General features: G+C 38.7%; 1 long non-coding RNA gene across 1 annotated transcript; it reads left to right on the top strand.

The window, feature by feature from the left end:
• Positions 1-11,327: 11,327 nt before the first annotated feature.
• LOC123593141 lies at positions 11,328-20,315 on the top strand. The gene is made up of 4 exons (XR_006710149.1): positions 11,328-12,673; positions 16,152-17,230; positions 19,040-19,081; positions 20,025-20,315. It is a non-coding gene; the product is annotated as an uncharacterized LOC123593141 (long non-coding RNA).
• The last annotated feature ends 1,069 nt before the right edge of the window (positions 20,316-21,384 follow it).

Here is a 21,384-nt window from a genome sequence, read left to right as displayed (position 1 = left end):
AAACACTGTAGCCCTCCTCTGGCCCCTTGGAAACAGGAAATATATCTCCCATGCGGAAGGTACCCTCCCTGTACAAGGAGGGTAAAGGCAGAGGTAGGGAATTCAGGGATGAAATGCTATATAAACAAAACTGTTACTTCAATAATTTATTAACCCAAGCCCAAACCCCTTTGTCTTGTTAATTCTTCACAAATTTATTGTTTTTTTCTTGTTTTGTTTTTGTTGTTGTTGTTGTTGTTGTCCTCATCATGGATGTTATTGTTGGCTAAAAGGTGTAAAAACTACCAGCTTTGGTCACTTCTTTGAGTTTCATATCTCTTATAGGCTCCTCTACATACAAAATTGAATTTGCTATTCTCTGTTGTCTTTGTCAATTTACTTATAAGACCAGCCAAAGAACCAAGAAGGGAAGAAGAAGAAAGTTTTCTTCCACTCTAGGAGACAAGAGGCAATAAGGTTGTATGGGTTGGAATGAGGTGGGGTCAGAGAAGGCTTTCTCATGAAAGTAAAACGTCAGCTGAGATCTTCGCTGATGGAGACAAAAATGGAAAAAATTTTTTGTCAGGAGGGCCCAGGGCATAATCAAGGATCTGAAGGAAGACAATATAACTGAGCTTTGAAAAAATGAGCAAAGAGGAAGATGAAGGTGGAGGAGCAGGCAAGAATAAGAATATAGGTAATTTATAATCCAGATTGGGGCCTTTAATTTTAATTTCTTGTAAAATCAATGAAAGCCAAATTCCTCAAGTGGTAAGTCTTACATAAGTTTCTGCACTGACAAAGGCAAATAGATCCTTTCCTTAATGACAAGGGCTCACAGCCCAATGGGAGATAATGGGTGCTTAAACAATAGTCATGGCACAGAACTATAAGGACTATGATGGAGACAAGTAAAAATTACAGTGGGAATGCTGCGAAGGTCTCCTAACTTATTCTGGAAGATCATGCCAGGCTTGGAGAAAGTACTGCCTGAACAGGGTGTCAAGTGTACACATCTAAAGTTGTCCAGATCCCAATTCCAATCACATAGGGGAGCAGGTTCCCCACAAGTGTAAGCAATTCTTGTTACACTACCTGGGTGTCCTACAATTTAACTCAATCCTGACTCTATCTATCCACAGATAGCATCAGATCCCATGGGTTAAGTCTCAGTCCCACAAGACTGCACCGCCCCCTCACTTCAGATACCAGTCCTAAACCCAGTTTGTAACCTGTGCTTCGGATGGACCAACTACAAATTATAAATTCTAACGACCTCTGGGACCCAGGATGCCAGTTGCAAGTCCAAGCTGTTACCTGTACTTCTGACCAACTGGCTATAAATCAGAGGTTTCCACTACCTTCCTCCTGGGTTCAATTAAGTTTCTAGAATGGCTCACAAAGCTCAGAGAAACATTTTACTTACTAGATTATGAATTTGTTATAAAAGTATACAACTCAGGAATAGACAGATGGAAGAGATACATAGAACAAGGTATATGGTAAGGGGCAGGGAGTTTCCATGCCCCTTCCAGACATACAGGGAAATAACCACATGCTCACCAACTCAGAAGCTCTTAAACTCATTCCTTTTGAGTTTTTGTGGAGGCTTCAATACATAGGCATGATTAATTAAATCATTGGCCATTGGTGTTGGACTCCATCTTCAATCCTCTCTAGAGGTCATGGAGTAGGGACTGAAAGTTCCAAATCCCTAATACATGGTTGGCTCCACTGGCAGCCAATTCCCATCCTTATGTGCTTTCCAAAAGTCACCTCATTAACAAAAGACACTTTTATCACAATCTCAATATTTAGGAAATTCTAAGAGTTTTAGGAACTCTGTGCCAGAAACAGGGATGAGGACAAAATGTATATTTCTTATTATAGGTCACAATATCACAACACTTCACATATATAATTGTCCATCCCAACAGGCCTACTCAAATACTTTGGTAAAAGTGTGGGATCTGGCTTCTGACTCATGGTTTTCTATTGTCTACATGATTGGTCTCTATGGAATTAAAATACCAAAGATAATGATATTCCTTTGCAAGACATGGTACCACTAGGAGACATTTTCTCAGAGACAAGTCTTTATTGAGCTTTTACTATGTGTAGGGCAGGAACTGGGCTTAGCATTGGGAAAGAAGAGCAAGTACTAACCCATGATCATGCATCTTTGCTTTCACACCAAAGTTTTGCAACATGATAAGGAATCCTGGCTGAGCTGGAGCTAAGAATCTAAATGTGTCTGAAGAGGGAGTTGGGGACACCTCTCTGCTCAAGTATGTATCTGGAAAAAAGGAAAAATAACTTGTTTGTTTTGAAGAACATGGAGGAGAGATGGTGCCAATGGGATATGTGGTATCTGTTCTTCCTTGAGGACTGGCATTTGTTTATTTGATAGATTGCTTATTTGTTTCAATTGGAAGACAGGGAGGAGAGACTAGAGCCATAATCTGGAAGATTCTTGGAAAACATGTAAGATCTTAGGCACAGTCATCTTAGTTCAGGGCTGAGGAAAGCTAGTGTGAATTGGGCTGGAGAAAAGGGAATTTCTCCCACCATCCATACTCCACTTCAGGTTTCATTGCAGACATGGAATCCCAAAGGCTAAGGAAGGCAAGAGCAGGATGGAATGCAGTACCCAGCAGTGACAGAAAGGCCATGACTCCCTGAAATGCCTGGTAGGCAGTTTAATGAAGTCTGACACAGACATGAATGGATTTGCCTCTGCACATTTGTAAGCTGACTCTTTCTCCTTAGTCCTCTTGGAGATAACCAGTAAAGCCTTCTGGGGCTGTCAGCAAAGCCTCTACAATTGTTTAGGTTGGGGATATCACTCATTCAAATTTGGGCATTAATGTTCATATATACTCAGAAATTGATGACATCAATTTATTGTAGATTTGCTTGCAGTGAGCAAAACTCTGACGAGAGAAGAAACAGGGCAACCAAAGCATTATTGGCTGACCTACTAGATAACTTTGGACAGGGTATTTTACTTCCTGGAGCTTCAGCATTCTCAAATTTTTTTTTAATTTTTTTTAATGTTTATTTATTTTTGAGAGAGACAGAGACAGAATGCGAGTGGGTTGGGGCAGAGAGAGAGGGAGACACAGAATCTGAAACAGGCTCCAGGCTCTGAGCTGTCAGCACAGAGCCCGATGCGGGGCTCGAACTCACAAGCTGCAAGATCATGACCTGAGCTGAAGTTGGATGCTCAACGGACTGAGCCACCCAGGCGCCCCAGCATTCTTAAATATTAAATGGGGTGGAAGATGGAAATAAATTAATAATCCTTAACCCAGTAGGCAAAAGGCTCAGAACAAAGGGTGGAGTGCAACTTTACCAAAAAGTATCTGAGAACCATTGGATTAATCAGAATCTGAAGCCCATCCAACCCCTTAACTTCCAGTAAAACAGAAAATCTCCTAATATTGATGCCCCATTTGCCTGGTTTTGTTTCTGTGGGATTCTCTCAACTCTACCCTCTTCCACTTCTGATCTTCCTCTGTTTAGCAGTTTGAAGCCACATCCCTAACAGCAGTGCAATAAAAAGAAATATTTAAATACTGATTTCTCCTGGTCAGGATTCTATGCTAAACACTTCAGTGATTTCTATGGTATTTGTGATGTTCTTATAACTTTAAAATTATGGATTTGCAAGGTATAATGAGGCTGTTTTAGATACCAGAGAGAAAAACCCAACAGATCTTGGTGACTGAAGAAGGAGAGTCAAAGAAGTGAGTCTAGTTAATTGAGAAACTGGTGGTGCTATTTGTGAGTGGATGCTGAGAGGGAGAGCTGATTTATAACTAAACAAAATGATGTTGCTTTCAGACCTATTGAATCTAAAATACCAACAAGACAGAGATTTGGGAATTTCCCACAGCTGGAAGATTAGAGGAAGCCAAAGGTTTACTTGAAAAGCAAAAGAGCAGAGTATTATTCATGAACACTTACTAGTGTTCATGCCATTCCTGAAGCAGGCATGTTTCATCAGCATTCTCAGTAAATGCTATAGTGAAGTAAGTATTCTTACTGCCATTTCATAGACAGGAAATCAAAATGGAGGAAAATTCAGTCACAGATCAAAAGACCTGGATTTGGATATACATCACCTTGACATCAAGATGTGTGTCTTTCCCACAATACTCTGTCTGCCTTGTCAGGGGGAAAAAAAAGGTCTTGAGGTTTGCACATGTGTTGTTTGTGTTTTAAGCATCAAGTCTTATAGTCCTCACTCTCTACAAACATACTATTTATATTTTATTTTAATACAGAGCTTAGAATCAGCATTACAGGTTTTGAAACACAAAAAGTTTGAGCACTCCTCAGCAGTCAGGATCTTGGCTTTCCACGTGGAAACCAGTGGGATTGGGAAATGAAAGCCTGAGCAAACAGTTTGAGGCTGGGTTACTCCTTTCTGTTCCTTAAAATATCTTTATACCTAGCAATCAGCCAAGTGACCAAGGACAAAAGATCTAGAAATAAGCTCAAAACCAGTGGTTTGGGAGATTGTCTGGTAGTAAGCTTACTAGCTGGCTGCTAGTAAGACCACCCTAGCATGGGTACAACACTTGCTTTGGTCTCTTGTCTGAGGGCTTGAGCATAATAGACTTCTGGGTTTGTACCAAGACTGGGCAGAGCTCCTGTGGGCCCTGGGTTTTTCTCTTGGGGTTTGGGGACAGTCACAGTGTACTTTCTGTCATCACTTTGAGGTCCTCCCGCCAAACTTTGAATCTGAGATAAGTGCAGACTCCTCTGCTTTCAGATGCTTTTTTTTCCTCAAAGATATGATGGCTTGTCTTTAATTTTTCTATAATTTTTTAATGTTTATTTATTTTGAGAAAGAAAGCATGAGTGGGGAAGGGACAGACAGAAAGAAAAAGAATCCCAAGCAGGCTTTGCAATGTCAGCTCAGAGTCTGACACCGGGCTCAATCTCACGAACTGCAAGACCAAGATCTTTGCTGAAATCAAGAATCAGCTGCTTAACTGACCAAGCCACCAAAGTGCCCTGATATGATGGCTTTCAACTGAGATGCAAATAACATCTGTTGCTTCTCAGATTAAAATGCATCTGACTTAAATGAAACACAATGGTGGGTTTGTATCAAGTTGCCTTCACAGCTTTGGCTGATAGAACAGCAGCTACTGAAACCTACAAGGCAAGGTTTTGGGAGAAGTTACATGACACTTTATAAGGTAAGATGCAGCACAAAAAGGGACTAATTTCTTGTGTCTGTCTCCAAAAGGAGCTCTGTAAACTGGCTCATGGAACAGAAGAGGATGCCCCCTGCCTATTCAAGCAGACATGTGTTTCAAATGCCAGGCTTTACATGATCCCCAAGGGAGGCATCCAAACCCCCTGGCAGGCTGCCAGTTCTCTCTAGGCTCAGAGTCCCTCCACATTCCTTCTCATTCTTTTTCTTTCCTTCACATTTTTTAAGTGTGTGCGTGTATGTGTGTGTGTGTGTGTGTGTGTGTGTGTGTGTGTTTTAACACCCTCTCCTGTTTTCCTGACTAAACCCTATTCATTATTTCAAACTCATCTTCAGAGACTCTATACAGGCCATTATCTCCTTTGGATATCTTCTTTGACCACTCTGGCTCAGGCTGCTTCCGTGGTCCTTCATGGTGTTTTATAGCACCTTCTGTATATCTCGAATACTGATTTTATTTTTTATGTTGTTTTACAAGTGTCTTTTTATATGTCTGTCTTTCCCTGTTTGTAGCAGGGATTGGCTAGTTGCTGCCCAGATTTTCACTTAGGCACACAGCGCTATTGCAGTTAGATATGACCATAGAGCGATATTAACCAAACAGGAGGAGGCATAGTCCTCCACGCACTCTCTCTTCCATTGTCTGCTGGCCAGATGCAGAAACAGTGGAGAACTCCAAGGTTCTAGAGATGGTAAAGCCTAGATCCCTGGAAGCCTACTTGAAAAAGTGTCTCTCACTACTGACCCACATTGTTCTGGGGCTTCAGCAAGACACAAACCACAAAGATCTGGGGGAGGATTTTGCAGTAGCTAGCTTGCTGTATGCTCCTGGGGTGACCACAATATCTTCATGTGATCACCAGCTAGCCTAGCAAATAGCAGGCACTCAATTGACATGCAAGGAGTGAAAGCATCTTGACCTTGACCACATTTTTCACAAGAAAGGTTATCAAACTAAATCGTTCCCATTTGTAACTTCACTAATAGTTTTTTGATCAACTAAGCTAAAAATTTTCTTTTTATTCTTCCAAAGTTCTCTTACTAGAATTCTATACTCTTTGGATTTAAATTTAAATAAGTTGAACTGGAAGAAGCAATCCAATAGGGCCCTAGAATGTGATCATTGAGGTCTCCTTCCAGACTGGTACACATCCATTAATCAATCCTTTGGATATTCAGCAAACAATTAAACTAGCAATTATTCAACCAGCAATCAAACCAGTTAACCCTATTATCCCAATCCACAGTTTTCTATTTTATTAGCAAGATAAGTCTCTATTTAATGCCTTCATAAATCTAGCTTCCTCATTTTTATAGCATCCCCTAATTTCCTAGCCTGGTAACTACATGCAAAATGTGAATTATGGTTTGACTTGTTATCTCTATGTAGGGAGTCTATGTTGGTTCCTTCATGTCACCTTGTATAAACTGCTCATATAATATCTGTTGGAAAATTCTGTTGGGAAACACCATCTAGTTTAGCAGCCTCGAATCCAGGGACAATTTCCCCCTCTGAAAACTTTGTAGTTGTCTGTCCCCACTGTCCCAGCACCTTTCTCATTGTCCATGATTTCTCAGAGACAACCAACAGTGGTCCCATATCACATCAGGCAATTATTTTGGTTACTTGGGAGGTAATTCTTGAGTCTGACAACTTGAACTAACTTTAAGAAACTAGGCAATATCTTATGATCAGTTTCCATTTCTCTCTTAAACAAAAAAGAAAAAAAGAAACCTCAGTTTTATGCTTTACAACTGAACAGGACTGACAGCTCTCCACCTCTCCACTCCTTGTTAATTTGATACTATTTACTTTCACGTAGCTGTCCTTTCCCTTCCTCCTTCCCTCTTATATTTAGGTTGTTGATCCATGTTGAGTTAATTTTTGTAAATGAAGTAATGTCCAAATTCATTCTTTTGAATGTCTTTATCCAGTTGCCCCAGTGCCAGTTTCAAAGGGACAGACTATTCTCCCCCTATTGAATGGTATTGGTGCCCATATAAAAAATGAATTGTCCATAAATATTTAAATTGATTTTTTAATTCTCAATTCTATTTCATTGGTCTATATGTCTATCCTTATGCGAGTACCACACTCTTTTAGCTTTGTGGTAAGTTTTGAAATTGAAAAGTCTGAATCCTACAACTTTGTTTTTCTTTTTCAGTATTGTTTTAGCTATTCTGGGATACTTGCAATTCCATATAAATTTGAGGATTGGCTTTTCCATTTCAGGGAGAAAAAAAAACACCATTGGAATCTTGGTAGGGATTGCACTGAATCTGTGGATTATTTGGAGGAGTACTGTCATCTTAACAATAATATGTCTTCCAATCCATGAGCATGGGATGTCTTACAATTTAATTAGGTCTTTTTTACTTTCTTTCATCCAATGTATTATAGTTCTCATTGTGCAAATTTTATACCTCCTTGTTTAAAGTTATTCCTACGTATTTTATTATTTTGGATGCTATTGTAAATTGAATTATTTTCTTAATTTCCTTTTTGAATTGCTCATTGCTGGGGTATAGAAACACAACTGATTTTTGTCTGTTGACTTTCTACCCTACTACTTTGCTAAATGTATTTATTAGTTCTAGTAGTGTGTGTGTGTGTGTGTGTGTGTGTGTGTGTGTATTCTTTGGAATTTTCGTATACAGAATCATGTCATCTGAAAATAGTTGTACTTCCTCCTTCCAATTTGAATTTCTTCTGTTTCATCTCTTGTTTCTTTTTCCTGCCTAATTACTCTTGCTAGGACTTTCAGTGCAATGTTGAATAAGTGGTGAAAATGGTCATGCTTTTCTTGTTCCTGATCTTAAGGGAAAAGCTTTCAGTCTTTCACTATTTTTTTTTTTTAAATATTTTTTTTTCAACGTTCACTTATTTCTGGGACAGAGAGAGACAGAGCATGAACGGGGGAGGGGCAGAGAGAGAGGGAGACACAGAATTGGAAACAGGCTCCAGGCTCTGAGCCATCAGCCCAGAGCCTGACGCGGGGCTCGAACTCACGGGCTGCGAGATCGTGACCTGGCTGAAGTCGGACGCTCAACCGACTGCGCCACCCAGGCGCCCCAGTCTTTCACTATTTTATATGACATCAACTATGGGTTTTCATAAATGCCCTTTATCACGTTAAAGAAATTACCTTTTATTTTTAGTTTGGTAAGTGTTTTTATCATGAAAATGTGTTGAGTTTTTTTTTTTTCAAATGTTTTCTCCATGTTTATTGAGATGATCACATGTGGTTTTTTTTTCCTTTTACAGTTTATTACATTGCTTGATTTTCTTATGGTGCACCACACTTGCATTCTTGGAATAAATCCTACTTAATAATGGTGTATAATATCCGTTTAAAAAAATGTTTATTCATTTTGAGATAGAGAAGGGGGGAAGGGCAGAGAGAGAGGGAGGGAGAGAAAAACCTAAGCAGCTTCTGCACTGTCAGCATACCCTGACATGGAACTAGATCCCGTGAACCATAAGATAATGACCTGAGTTCAAATCAAGAGTTGGATGCTTAATGAGTTGAGGCACCCAGGCACCCTTATATAATATCCTTTGAATTTGTTGCTGGATTTCATTTCCCAGTTTTTTTGTTGGGGATTTTTGTATCTGTATTCATAGGATATTTGTCTGTAGTTTTCTTGTAGAATCTTTGTCCGGCTTTGGTATTTGTTCTATACTGTATTTGGTGAGTTGCTTTGCTCTGAAAATGTTACTAAGGGTCCTTTCAGTTGTCTTTGCAAGTTTTGCAACTCTTACCTTATTCTGGACTTTAGCTTCTTTGACTATTTCCTTTATGCATCTGCCTTTATTATATGTACTCCTCTCCCTCTATACATGCATCTTTATATATCTTTAAACATATTAAGTCATCAGAGAGCTCCCTATATGGTAATACAAATACTTCCCACTTCTTCCTCTTCAGAATCAATCATCATTTCTCTCAAACTTCTATGAGGGAAATAAATGTGCTTTGTTTAGAACTGTGCATAGGCTCTTCTTGTACAGTGCATAGTACATGGTAAACACTAAATAAATATTCCTCTCACAAGTAGTGACTAATTGAGCACTTACTATATGCAGGGGAATGTTCTAAGCACATTGCATAAATTAGCTCATTTTTTTTTCTCCCAGTAACTTAGAAAACAGTTACTATACTTTTCCCATTTGAAAGATATGAAAATTGAGGTAAAGAAACTGTAAGTAGCTTATACAGTGTCACAAAGCTAGGAAGTGGCAGAGATAGTACTTAAACCCAGGCAGTCTGACTCTGGAATTATTCTTTTAGCCACTGTGTTTTGCTGAATAGACTGAATAAATAAAGGGGTCTCAGTCATGTGCTTATTCATATCTTTACTCTGAGCATGTTAGTATCCCCATTCCTAAATATCACTCAACCAGGCATAGCTGGTTATGACTACTGTTCTATACTTTCATTGTTACAAAACCCTGTTCTTGTTGCACTTTCCATTTCTATTAATTACATCTTATGCATCTAGGTGCTCAGATTTGCGTCAACTCCTTTCTTCTGCCCATACTTTTTTCCCAAACCCCACTCAGGGTTAGTTACAAGTTCTGGAATTCAGTGGTGCCAACTGAATTAACATGTTAAACTGTCCTGTCAATCAGCTGCAAAATAATTCACTATTGATAATAATAAAATGCCAAAGTTTATAAGTAATTTACTTCTTAACTAGTATATACAATAGAGGGGGTACAAATCAACTCTATAGAAGTCATCACTCTCACTCATATGAATTCTGATTTTTTTTTCCTTTAATGATAGAGAAATAGATGGAAGTGAAGTTAACACACTTGGAATTGTATATATCACTAAAATATGCCCACAGGATTAAGTAGTACAGTTGAACTTTATTTATAATGTATGAGAGCTGGACAGAAAGGGTAGAGAGAACCGTGGCTATAGAATGAATCTCCATGAAGTCTCTCATAATTATATCTTTTCCCTTCCATTCTCTTCATCACTATGCCTGGTTTGGATTTAGACAATTTTGCTTCCTAGTTGATCTCTCTGCCTCTTTTCTCTATTCTCTGTCCCATCTGCAACCCACTGTTGACCTGGCTGTAGATAAATCTTCCTAGAGCGTAATTCTGATGATCCATCACTTCCTTGTTCATTTTATAATGTCCTTCCAGGGTATTTGCAGCACCTGTGAGGTGTTCCCACTAGCTTTATCTAAAATAACTTTCCTTCCCCTACTCTGTATGACCACTAAACAGGATGATATTGCTTTCTCCCAACCTCCAAGGCTCCAAGCCATTCCTCTGAAATGACCTTCCCCTGCTTTTTATAAGACTCCTTATTTTATAAGGGTCAGCATGAAAGCAAACTCTAAAGTTCTATGTGTACTGAAATGCAAAGATTTCTAAGATACACCGTTCCTTGCAAACAGCACTATGAAGAAAATTATATGTAATACGCCACTTTTGAGAAAGAAAGGGGAAAAATAAGAATACATGTATTTGCATTTTTTTCTTGGATTTGCAGAAAGAAACTCTAGAAGGACATGAGACTACCTGGTTTAGTTTTGGGGGGTGGTAAGGAAAAGAGGGAAGAGTGAGACTTTTTGTTGCATACCGTATATCAGCCTGATCCATGACAAAATAGTACATCATCAGAATAAGGATTAATAAACAATCATCAAAACTAAAGCAACCTCAGGAAAGCATTTCTCAACGCCCTATTCTATGTTTCATATTATGCCTTGGGTTTAAGCTATTTTCAGTTTCTTTCTTGACTCTTGAAATACATTTTAAAAAATCTGAGCAGATATCCTGACTTATTGATTGCTTTATTCCCCACCTTCAGGCCTGGGAACAATGCCTTACAAATGCCTGGTGTTTATGATATTTCTGAACTTGTAGAAAGTTGCTCCCCAGCCTCAAGGGTCTAAAGGATGAAGGATTCAAAGGGAACATCTCCTCACTAGCTTTAGAGCAGTGATTGACTGCTTCTCAGTATGTTCAGAAGTGAGAGGGATCTTGACAAAAGATAAATGAGTCTTCTAATTCATTAACCCTTCAAGCTCACTGGTTTCATTCATTAATGTACTCATTTATTCATTCAATAAATATATATTTAGCTACTAATTTGTGTCCAGGCACTGTGTAAGGCATTGAGCATCCACTGGTGAGGGAGATGAGGAATAAGTAAATGTAAAATAAACTTGCATGATATTTACAAAGTATGAAAAGTCCCATGAAGCAAATAATGAGTAAAAGTAAAGACTAAAGTTTTATTTACAGGCCTCCTAATCCCACCAAAGGGCCCAGTATTCCCAGATTACTATTTTTTTTTCTGCTTAAACAATGGAAATTTATTTCTCATAGTTCTGGAGACTGAGAAGTCCAAGATCAAAGCACCAGCAGACCCAGTGTCTGATTAGGGCACTCTTTCTGGTTTGCAGACAGTTGCCTTCTCATTTCCTCACAGGGCAGAGAGAGACAGACTTGTAAGGGCACCAACTCCCTTCATGAAGGCCTTACCCACATGGCCTAATTACCTCCGAAAGGGAGAGTATTGGGGATTAGGATTTCAACATATGAATTTTGGAGAGACACATTTGGTCTAACTTTCTTCCCCTTCCTTTTCAAATGCAAACTACATTAATTCCAACCCAACAGTTCTCAAATTCTTAACCTGTTCCAGTATCAACTATAAAGTCTAAAGCCCAAAGTATCATCCAAAATATCCTCTAAATGAGATATAGGTGAGAGTGAGGTAGACTCATCCTGAGGCAAACTGCTCAGCTGTGAACCTGTGGAACCAGACAATTTATGTGCTTCCACAAAAATACAGTGCTGAGACAGGCACAGGACATTCCCATTCCAAAAGAGAGAAGTAGAATAGAAGGAAGGGGTAATGGATCCCAAGTAAGTCTAAAACCCCCAAGGCCAATTACCTGAACTCTTAAGAATAATCCTGTTTGGCTCAATGCTCTGCTTTCCAGACCCACTGGGGTGGCAGGCCAGTCTCCACCTCAGAAAGGTGTGGTGGAGGGGGGGGGGGTATCCAGCATGCCTGAGGCTCCAGGAAGCCCTACCCCATGTAAGATCACTCTCTGTCCCTTTCATAAGCCCATCTTAAATCATTCATATTTTTTTTAGGGTATAGATTTTTGTTGTTGTTGTTGTTGTTAATTTAAAAACACCTCTTAATGGTAGAATCTTATTTACTGGAAAAGCATTGCAAATAAGGAAATCTTGAGATCTAGAGGAATCTATGTGGCAAAGATTCAGCTTAAACAAGTCCTCAGGATGGCTTCCATTCCTTCTGGTTCTTGAGCTAATCCCAGGGGTGTTTAGTATTTTTTTTTTAATCTTTGACAGGAGTTATACTTAGTGTATATGTCTTAATTTATGCATTTATTTATCTTTTAATAGGTCCAGAACTGCTGAAGACTCACATCTTGGATAATGAGAGACCTATGGCTTTACAAGTAGGTGGTAGGAATGACAGGCATGTCTATAAAGCAGAGATTTTTCAACCTGGCTTGCACAGTAGAGTCATCTGGGGAGATTTTAAAAAGTATGATGCTTGAGACCCACCCCTTATTTATTTTTCTTTAATAGCTCTGGAGTGAAAGAAAAGAGTGGATAATTTCAGAAGGCTGCCCAGCTGACTCTAAGGTTCAGTTAAGGTTGAGAACCACTCTTTAAAGCAATTTATAAGGGGAAGCCTGTGTCCACGAGGGGGTTATCATCAACAACAATACAGAGTAAAATGAGAAAATTGGATAAATTATGTTGATTAGAAATAGCTGAATGAAGAGTGGGAAGATTCTTAATGGCAACAATTACCATTTGTTACATTTGTTATAAGTAATCACAACCCAAAACATGGCTTAATTTCCCCTTTTAACAAGTGAGAAAACTGAAGCTTGTCCAAGTTCAGTGACATGCCCTTCATCACCAGACTACTAAGTGACAAGGTCAGAATAAAGAGTGGGCAAAATCAGACACAGACATTTTTTTTTTCTCACTTGACTTAAAAAGGTTATGAAATGACCCAAGGTTAAATGCAGAGAGGAAGCCAGACTCATTGGAATATATTTGTAATTAAGACTTATGGGTTCTAACTTTGGTCCTTGTGTGTAACTTTGAACATGACTTCCCTTTAGGTTCCCCATCCATAAAAAAGAATAAAACAGCAATATATCAGGCCAAACAGTTTCAAGGATTCTGTGATGATTAAGGAATAAACTGTAAGGTACTTAGTGAATACAAAGTCATGGAAGATGCTAAACAATAAAGTATTTTGGAAAAGTATGAAATTGTGTTTGCTTTTAGCAAACTTAAAACCTGTAGAACCATTCTGTATGATTCATATTTTTGTGAAAGGGACTCAACACGTGATCACACAAAGAAGCACATGGGTTTTCTGTGCATAATATCTGAAACTTGCCAAATATATATATATTTTTTTTCTCACTGAGGCTATGCTTCTTTTCAAGGAATTTTTGAGGCGGGGAAGACTTGAATAATTCTCTTGTCACTGTTGTTCACAAAGAAGAGTGTTACTTTGTGACCCAACACTCTCTGTCCCCTAAAGAGAGAATTCCTCAAGCCTTAAAATGACAGTTCCAGGAATCACATCTCAGGTCTCCGTAACCCTGCAACCTTGTGCTGTGCTCTGTGAATTCAGGTGATGGGCCCATGGTCAGAAGTGTGATGGGGATACTCACAGTCACAGAATAAGCTAGGGTCAGGGTTACTCAAAGACAGAGGCAAAAAGTCTTTAGCACTAAAGGAAGTACAGTTATATTATGGAGTAGAAAACAACTGCACATAGCTAGCTAGACTTTTTATGACAGGCCACTTTGGCTTGTGCTTGTGATTACCCAGGAACTTCCACTGCAAGGAACTTCTGAGAGTAGACCCACCTGAGACCAGAGGAAAAGTTACATCCAGGACTGAAATACCCTTCTCATCTGTTAACCTCTATTTTGGAATTTGGTGCCCCTTCCTGTCTCAGTTGTCTCCTGTGGAAAATGTGGGTCATGAAAATATATTCCTCGACAAACTGACAAGGATGATTTTAAAATCAACTGAGAAAGAACACAAAAAAAATGCTTTTAAAACACAAAATACAGGACAAATAGAAGTTGTCTTTTTTAATTATTATAGTAGAACATAATGTCTTCATGCCTTATTTAGCACTTAAACATTTAAATTCTAATGTATCATGTTATACATATATTGGAACTTCTTAGATTGTTTAGTTGAGCATATTTAATGTTTAAAATAGACCCCAAGATCCTTGGCTCTTATTTCTTGGGTAATAAACTAAAAAATAATATTTTGTATATTAGTCAGGGTTCTCCAGAGAAACAGAATGAGTAGAGTATACATTAATAACTAGAAAGAGGTTTAGTATGAAGGACTGGCTCAATGATTGCAGGGGCTGAGAAATCCCATGATCTGCTATCTGTAAGCTGAAGGTCAAGGAAGGCCAGTGGTATAATTCTAATTAAACTCAAAAGCATGAGAACCAGAAATCGATGGTGTACAAAGTCCTGGTCCATATCTGAAGACCTGAAAACAAGGAGCACTGATGTCCCAAGGCAAGAAAAGGTGTGCACCCCAACCCAAGCAGAGAACAAATTTGCCCTTCTTCTTTATTTTTGTACTATTCAGGTCCTCAGCAGATTTGATGATGCTCATCCACATTAGTGAGGGTATTAATTTACAAATTAGCCCTGCTGCATGGAGGGCAAGGAGATGAATAAAGAGGCAGGCCACTCCAGATTGGTAGGTAGCAGTTTTAATAAGCCAGAGAGGGAACTTACTGGAACAACTTCAAGATGAGTAGATCTCTGCACCCACATGCCAGAATATTAAAAGTTAAATAGAGGGCTTAACTGGGTTTACTCATATACACTGTCCACGTGGTATCAACAACATGGTACTACTCAGGACAGCTCTGGTGTAGTCCTTAAGGCAGTTTCTGGTGCAGGGAAGACAAGCAGAATGCACATTTCGAGAACTGGGGAGGGATGAGGACCTCCAATTGCCCAGGTGCAGGTGCAGCTGTCAAATCCTCTCAGTAACCTCCTCCAGAGGAGGACCATCTTCTTTTCTTGGTCTTGTGATTCAAATGCTAATCTTTTCCAGAAACAGTCTCACATACACACCCAAAAATAATGTTTTACCAGCTGTCTGGGCATCTTTTAGCCCAGCCAAGTTGACACATAAATTTAACCACTACACACTATAAGAGGTGCTCAAAATACCTTTTAAAATTATTTTAATATAACCATATTTGAAAAGATGCTTCGTATGAGAAAGAGAGAGAGCATGGAGAATGACCTATTTTTTTTTTTTTTTTTTTTTTGCCATCATAAGATTTGTGGTAGATGTCCATCATTTTTGCCTGCCTAGGACTTCATCCAAATTTTCCTTATGAAATCATCCCTTCTTTTCTCATTTCATATGATTTGATTGGAGTTTATCCTGCCCTAGTGCAAGGTGAGCCTTGGCCTGAGCCAATAAACATATGCATCCTGTTAGCTACAATGATTGATTCAGGAATGAACAACTGAACCAATTTTGAACAACACAAATTAGGTTCAAGATTTCTGTGGAACTGCAGGGAAAGAAATAAGCCTTTTTTTTTTTTTTTATAAGGACACTAAGAAGATAAAAGCCATGAATGGAGCTACTAGCAGCCATTCTGTCAACACAAGGAGAAAGTCTGTCTGAGTTTGAAACCATTACAGAAGAATAATGGAAAGAATGAGATCAGGTCAGAATATATACTCTAAACCCTCTGCTTTTAGCCATGACCAACAGATTGAGCCATTTTGATCTGTGAACAAATCATTCTCTAATTTAGCCAAGGTTTTGGGGTTTTGTTTTGTTTGGTCTCTTATAACTAAAAGAATTTGACTAAAGCAACATTTATAATTTTTCTTTCAGATAACTCAATGGATATCTGTCTTCTCCATGAGGCTGAAGACTGAAGGAATCACATCTGTCTTTTGATTTTTAAATCCCCAGTGTCTAGCAGAGCGCTTGATATGTGGTAGAAGCTCATTATATATTGGTTGAGTAAATGCATGAAAAAAAAAAATAGAATACCCATACTCAAGGATGTTTTGGCTTAGAATTGATTCACTATCTCAAATGCAGCTGGATTGTTGCCATTGATTTCTAGGGATATTTTAGCCTGATGAGTGAAAAAGCTTGAGGGGGCACTTGTTTCCAAAAAAGATCTAATTTATCCTCTTCCCTTCCATTCCTGACCAGTTTGCAACTTCTTTTCACCATATGCAATCCTTATTAAGTTTAAAAAGTCTCAGAATTTCCTAGTAGCTTGATACTTTCAAATATAACTCCTATCATAGGAAATATTAGAAAAATTATAGAATGTACCCCTGCCCTCCCCCCACCACCTTCTTTTGAGACCTACTACCTTTCTTCTTTAGGTTGCAATCTGGATTTCTCAAAAGTCTGCTAAAGTTTTATTTGGCCTATAGTTTGCATGGATCCTCCCCACATGTTTTCTACCCCACCCTCAAATAAGGCCAACACAGGTTGACTTTTGCTTAAGCTAATTTTCATCTCTGTGCAATAATTAAAATTTATTCACCAGAGATTATGACCAATAAACACCACTAACTTTAAACCATATCCTTACTCCTGTCCAATACATCCCAAAGTTTGTTGAGTTGACGAGTATTAATTTATTCATTCATGTTCCCACTTGTGCATCTAAATTTAGACACATTTATTTGGTCATAGGAAAATTATAGTGAGAGAAAGGTTAGGGTGTAATGGATTAAACATGCAACATTTAGGTTTTAAGGAAATTCTTCAAATACTAACCCAACCAAGAACTCAAGCACAGGATCAGTGTCATTAGTTAGAACGAGCGAATAGACAATGAGCTGACCAATTATAAAGATTATTCTTGAATTTTATAATGAAATACTCTTTGCTTCTTGTCCATATCCTTAGTAAAATTGTACGGAGACTGCAGAGCAGGTGCTCAACAGGTATGCTCTTAAAAAGTGTTGATTGCCTTATCGATCACTATAACTATTTAGGCTTAGTCCTGAAAGCTATGCATTCCTTTGTTTATTAGTTCTAATCAGCATCATTCTGAGTGCTATTATACTGCCTTGTAAACAATATTGTTTTGCAACCTTAAAGTCAGTAATTCTGTAGAAATTAAATTGGGTTTACAGTAAATCCATGATTACCATATAATCTGTGGAGTCTAAATAATGATGTACTTAGCTGTAGAACTGCATGTAAAACACAGAGCGATGATTACATGGCTATTTGGGGCCTAGGAAAGAAAACGATGCCAAATGTTTTGATGGTTGAAGAGCTGAGAAATCTTTTTGTTTTTAATGTTTCAATTTAAATATTATCTTTAAACATCTTGACACTACCCTAGATGCCTTAAAAATGGCTTTAAAATCTACTACTAAATATTATGCCTTACATTGTATGTTGCAAGCTGTTTAATAAATTAAGACTTGTTACAAATAGAAAATCCATCTGATTTAAGGTGACAATAGAAAAAACTAAGCAGGCTTGCCTTTAGCAAATAATTCATCTCTGTTTTAAGGGGATCTTTCATGAAAGTGTTCAGTTTAAGCTTTAAGCAATGTTTTTAGACAAAAGAACAATTAGTCAAATGAGCATTTCATCCAAGGGCTCTTGCCTTGCAGTTTTTCTAAAGGTCTCAGTCATGACTAGACATGCTCTTAATTAAGTTAAATCAATGTATATTGCCCTCCTAATACAGCCCAAGCTCTGAGCCATGGTAATTACTGAATCTTGCAGAGTGGCCCACAGAGATATCTACAGAGGTGATATGATTGGTCAAAGTCATACCGTTGCTTCATGGCAGAGTTTCGTCTAAAACTGATATGTCTTACCTCCTAATCCAGAGTCTTCCACACTACATCAAGCCCTGTAGAGAAACCACCATAAATTGGATGTAGACCCCACTCTTAAGGGGCTGAAAATTTAGTAGAGAATATGAGACAAGAAGAGCCAAAATATCACAATAACTAAAGAGCAAGAAAGCTATCACAGAGGTGGTATTGTGTAATAATGAGCAGCATGGGACTGGCATTTCAGTAGCCCAGAGATTAAGCCAACTACAGGAAGATGTGATCTCCACTAAGACACTTACTAATTCTAACCTTAATTCTTTTTTTCTGTAAAATTAACAAGTAGGATTGTTGTGAGGATGAAGGGTAATAATCTATGTAAGTTAAATTCTTAGCACAGTGGTTGGTACATGGGAAGAATTCAGTAAATTTTAATTATTATTAATGGAGGGGGAAATTATGAGAGTGTCATTAGTGGGAAGGGACCACCAAATTAGTACAACTGGGAAAGGCTATGAGGAAATAGCATTTATGAAGCAGGAAGGACAACCATGGGCCTCAGAGTTGAAAGAGAAGGAGACGGTGACATCTTCAGCAAGATTGTAGTATGTAAATATGGGAAAGTAACAAGGAAGAAAAATGAGAGGCATAGAAACAGCATGCAAGGGGCGCCTGGGTGGCTCAGTCGGTTAAGCGTCCGACTTCAGCTCAGGTCATGATCTCGCGGTCCGTGAGTTCAAGCCCCGCGTTGGGCTCTGGGCTGATGGCTCAGAGCCTGGAGCCTGCTTCCGATTCTGTGTCTCCCTCTGTCTCTGCCCCTCCCCCATTCATGCTCTGTCTCTCTCTGTCTCAAAAATAAATAAAACGTTAAAAGAAACTGCATGCAAAACTTCCATTTGGGCTGAATTCATATTTAAGAAATAATAGTATCTGTGAGTATTAACCATCGATTCATAGGACTGAGATGACAGAGACATGGGAGACCACAATAATGTGCAGGTGAGTTAGACCCTTCTCATGGGGAGTTTTGAGTCCACAGATGGGCATGTCAAATGTTGAGGGATGACTGAAAACTTGGAACAGTAGAGGTATGGCATAGTTGGACCTGGATTTCTGAAAAATGATTTTGGCAGTGGTGGGAAGGATACACTGCAAAAGGAAAGAATACTTTGCAGCCACAGCAGAGAAAAGCCCACCACAACAGTTCAAGTGATGGAGACAAAACTCTGAAATAGATGGTGGCTATACAGAGGATATAATGGAGAGGGACAAGAAATGTGGTAGATTATCTTCCCAAAGGCTACCATAACAAATACCACAAACCAAGTAGTTTAAACCAATAGAAATTTATTCTCTCCTAGCTCTGAGGGTAGAAATCCAAAATCAAGGTGTCAGTAGGTCTGTGCTTCCTCTGAATGTTCTAGAGAAGCATCCTTCCTTGACTGTCTCCTAGTTTCTGGTTGTTGTCAGCAATCCTTGGTATTCTGTAGCTTATATCTTGCATCACTAATAATCCCTGACTCCATCTTCATGTAGTCTGTCCCTGTGTCCAAATCTCCATCTTCTTCCTTTTATAAAAGTTCCAGTCATTGGATTTAGGGCTCACTCTACTCCAGCATGAACCCATCTTAGTTAACTAAACAATTCTGTTTCCAAATAAGACCACAGTCACAGGTACTGGAGTTAGAACTTGTACAGTTCAACCTACTATATGTGGTAACCACAAACTTGAAACATGCTAAGATGTGGGAAACCAGAAAGGGGTCACTTCCATTCTCCTGCTTCCATAATTTTTTTCTAGTAAAAAGAATAAAAGAAGAAGTAGTCTTTTTGGTCCTTTGATTGGATTAGTTGAGCTCATTGAATAGGCCACATATGAGCAGACTTCTATAAACTGCCCTTCACTGAGGTTAAGCTAATGTGTATTTTCCTGTTCTGACAGCTTCCCTGGCTCTCAGCTGAAGGAGAGAAGATCTCCTCAGGAAGAAGTTTAACACCTGGGGAAAAAAGAGGATGTGGATCCAAACTGAATACCAGGCTTTATATACCTGTCTGAGCCTCAGTGTCATAACCTATAAAATGAACATATTGAGTTGATGTAACAAATAAATGCTCTTATCTCAGTACTTACTGTATATTTAAACACTATGACTTGGTGCCATTATAATGATTATTATTCCTTTTGTTAATAATAGCCATCCTTTGGGGCACCTGGTTCTCTCAGTCTATTGGGTGTCCAAATCTTGATTTTTGGCTCCAGTCATGATCTCACAGGTTTGTGGGATCAAGCCACATGTCAGGATCTGTACTGACAGCGTGGAGCCTGCTTGGGATTCTCTCTCTCTCTCTCTCTCTCTCTCTCTCTCTCCCTCCCTTTCTCTCCCTCCCTCTCTCTCTCTCCCTCTCTCTGCTACTCTTTCCCCATCCCTCACTCTCTCAAAATAAATAAACTTAAAAAAAAATAACCATCTTTTGATTGTTTCTTTCATCAGACTGCCTCTCAGCTTATATGACTTAACTTGCACTCCTGAATTGATCTCTGTGGGGGACTGTGCCACATTTGTCACTGGTATGCCAATTTTGAATGATTGTCTTTTTAAAAAAAAATTAATGTTTTATTTATTTATTTATTATTATTATTTTTTTTATTTCTGAGACAGAGAGAAACAGAGCATGAGTGAGGGAGGGACAGATAGAGAGGGAGACACAGAATCCGAAGCAGGCTCCAGGCTCAGAGGTGTCAGCATAGAGCCCGACCGGGGACTCGAACTCAGAAACCATGAGATCATGACCTGAGTCAAGGTTGGTCGTTCAACTGACTGAGCCACCCAGGAGCCCCTTGAATGATTGTCTTAAGGCCACAGTCCAAAGGTAAATAGAGAAGATGTACGTCCCTTAACCCCTAGGTCATTTTATGCTTCCAACATAGCTTATATTTCCCTTTTCCATTCTCTCTAGGAAATTATTTATAAGTAAAATATCTAAACCACTGGACATATTTTTTAAATTCATAGATCAAATCCTATTATGACAAACTCCAGGGGACATTTGAAACACATTTATTGTACTGAAATTTTGTTGTACTAAATATTGTTTGAAACCTAAACTGTGGCTGAGAAATATTTTCCTGAATAGATTTTTATAAGAACAGTTGCTGTAATGGAGGATTGTTCCATAAACATCACATGAAAAAATTATCATTGCTTCCTCCTCCCACCTAGTATATTTCTTAATGTGATTCATATGCCTTTAGTTTTAAAAGCCACCCAAAGACAGTGTCCTTGACACTATGAAAAGCTTCA

The sequence above is a fragment of the Leopardus geoffroyi genome, chromosome D4 (assembly GCF_018350155.1).
Source record: "Leopardus geoffroyi isolate Oge1 chromosome D4, O.geoffroyi_Oge1_pat1.0, whole genome shotgun sequence".
Lineage (NCBI taxonomy): Eukaryota > Metazoa > Chordata > Mammalia > Carnivora > Felidae > Leopardus > Leopardus geoffroyi.
This window is presented reverse-complemented; position numbering and strand designations above follow the sequence as displayed.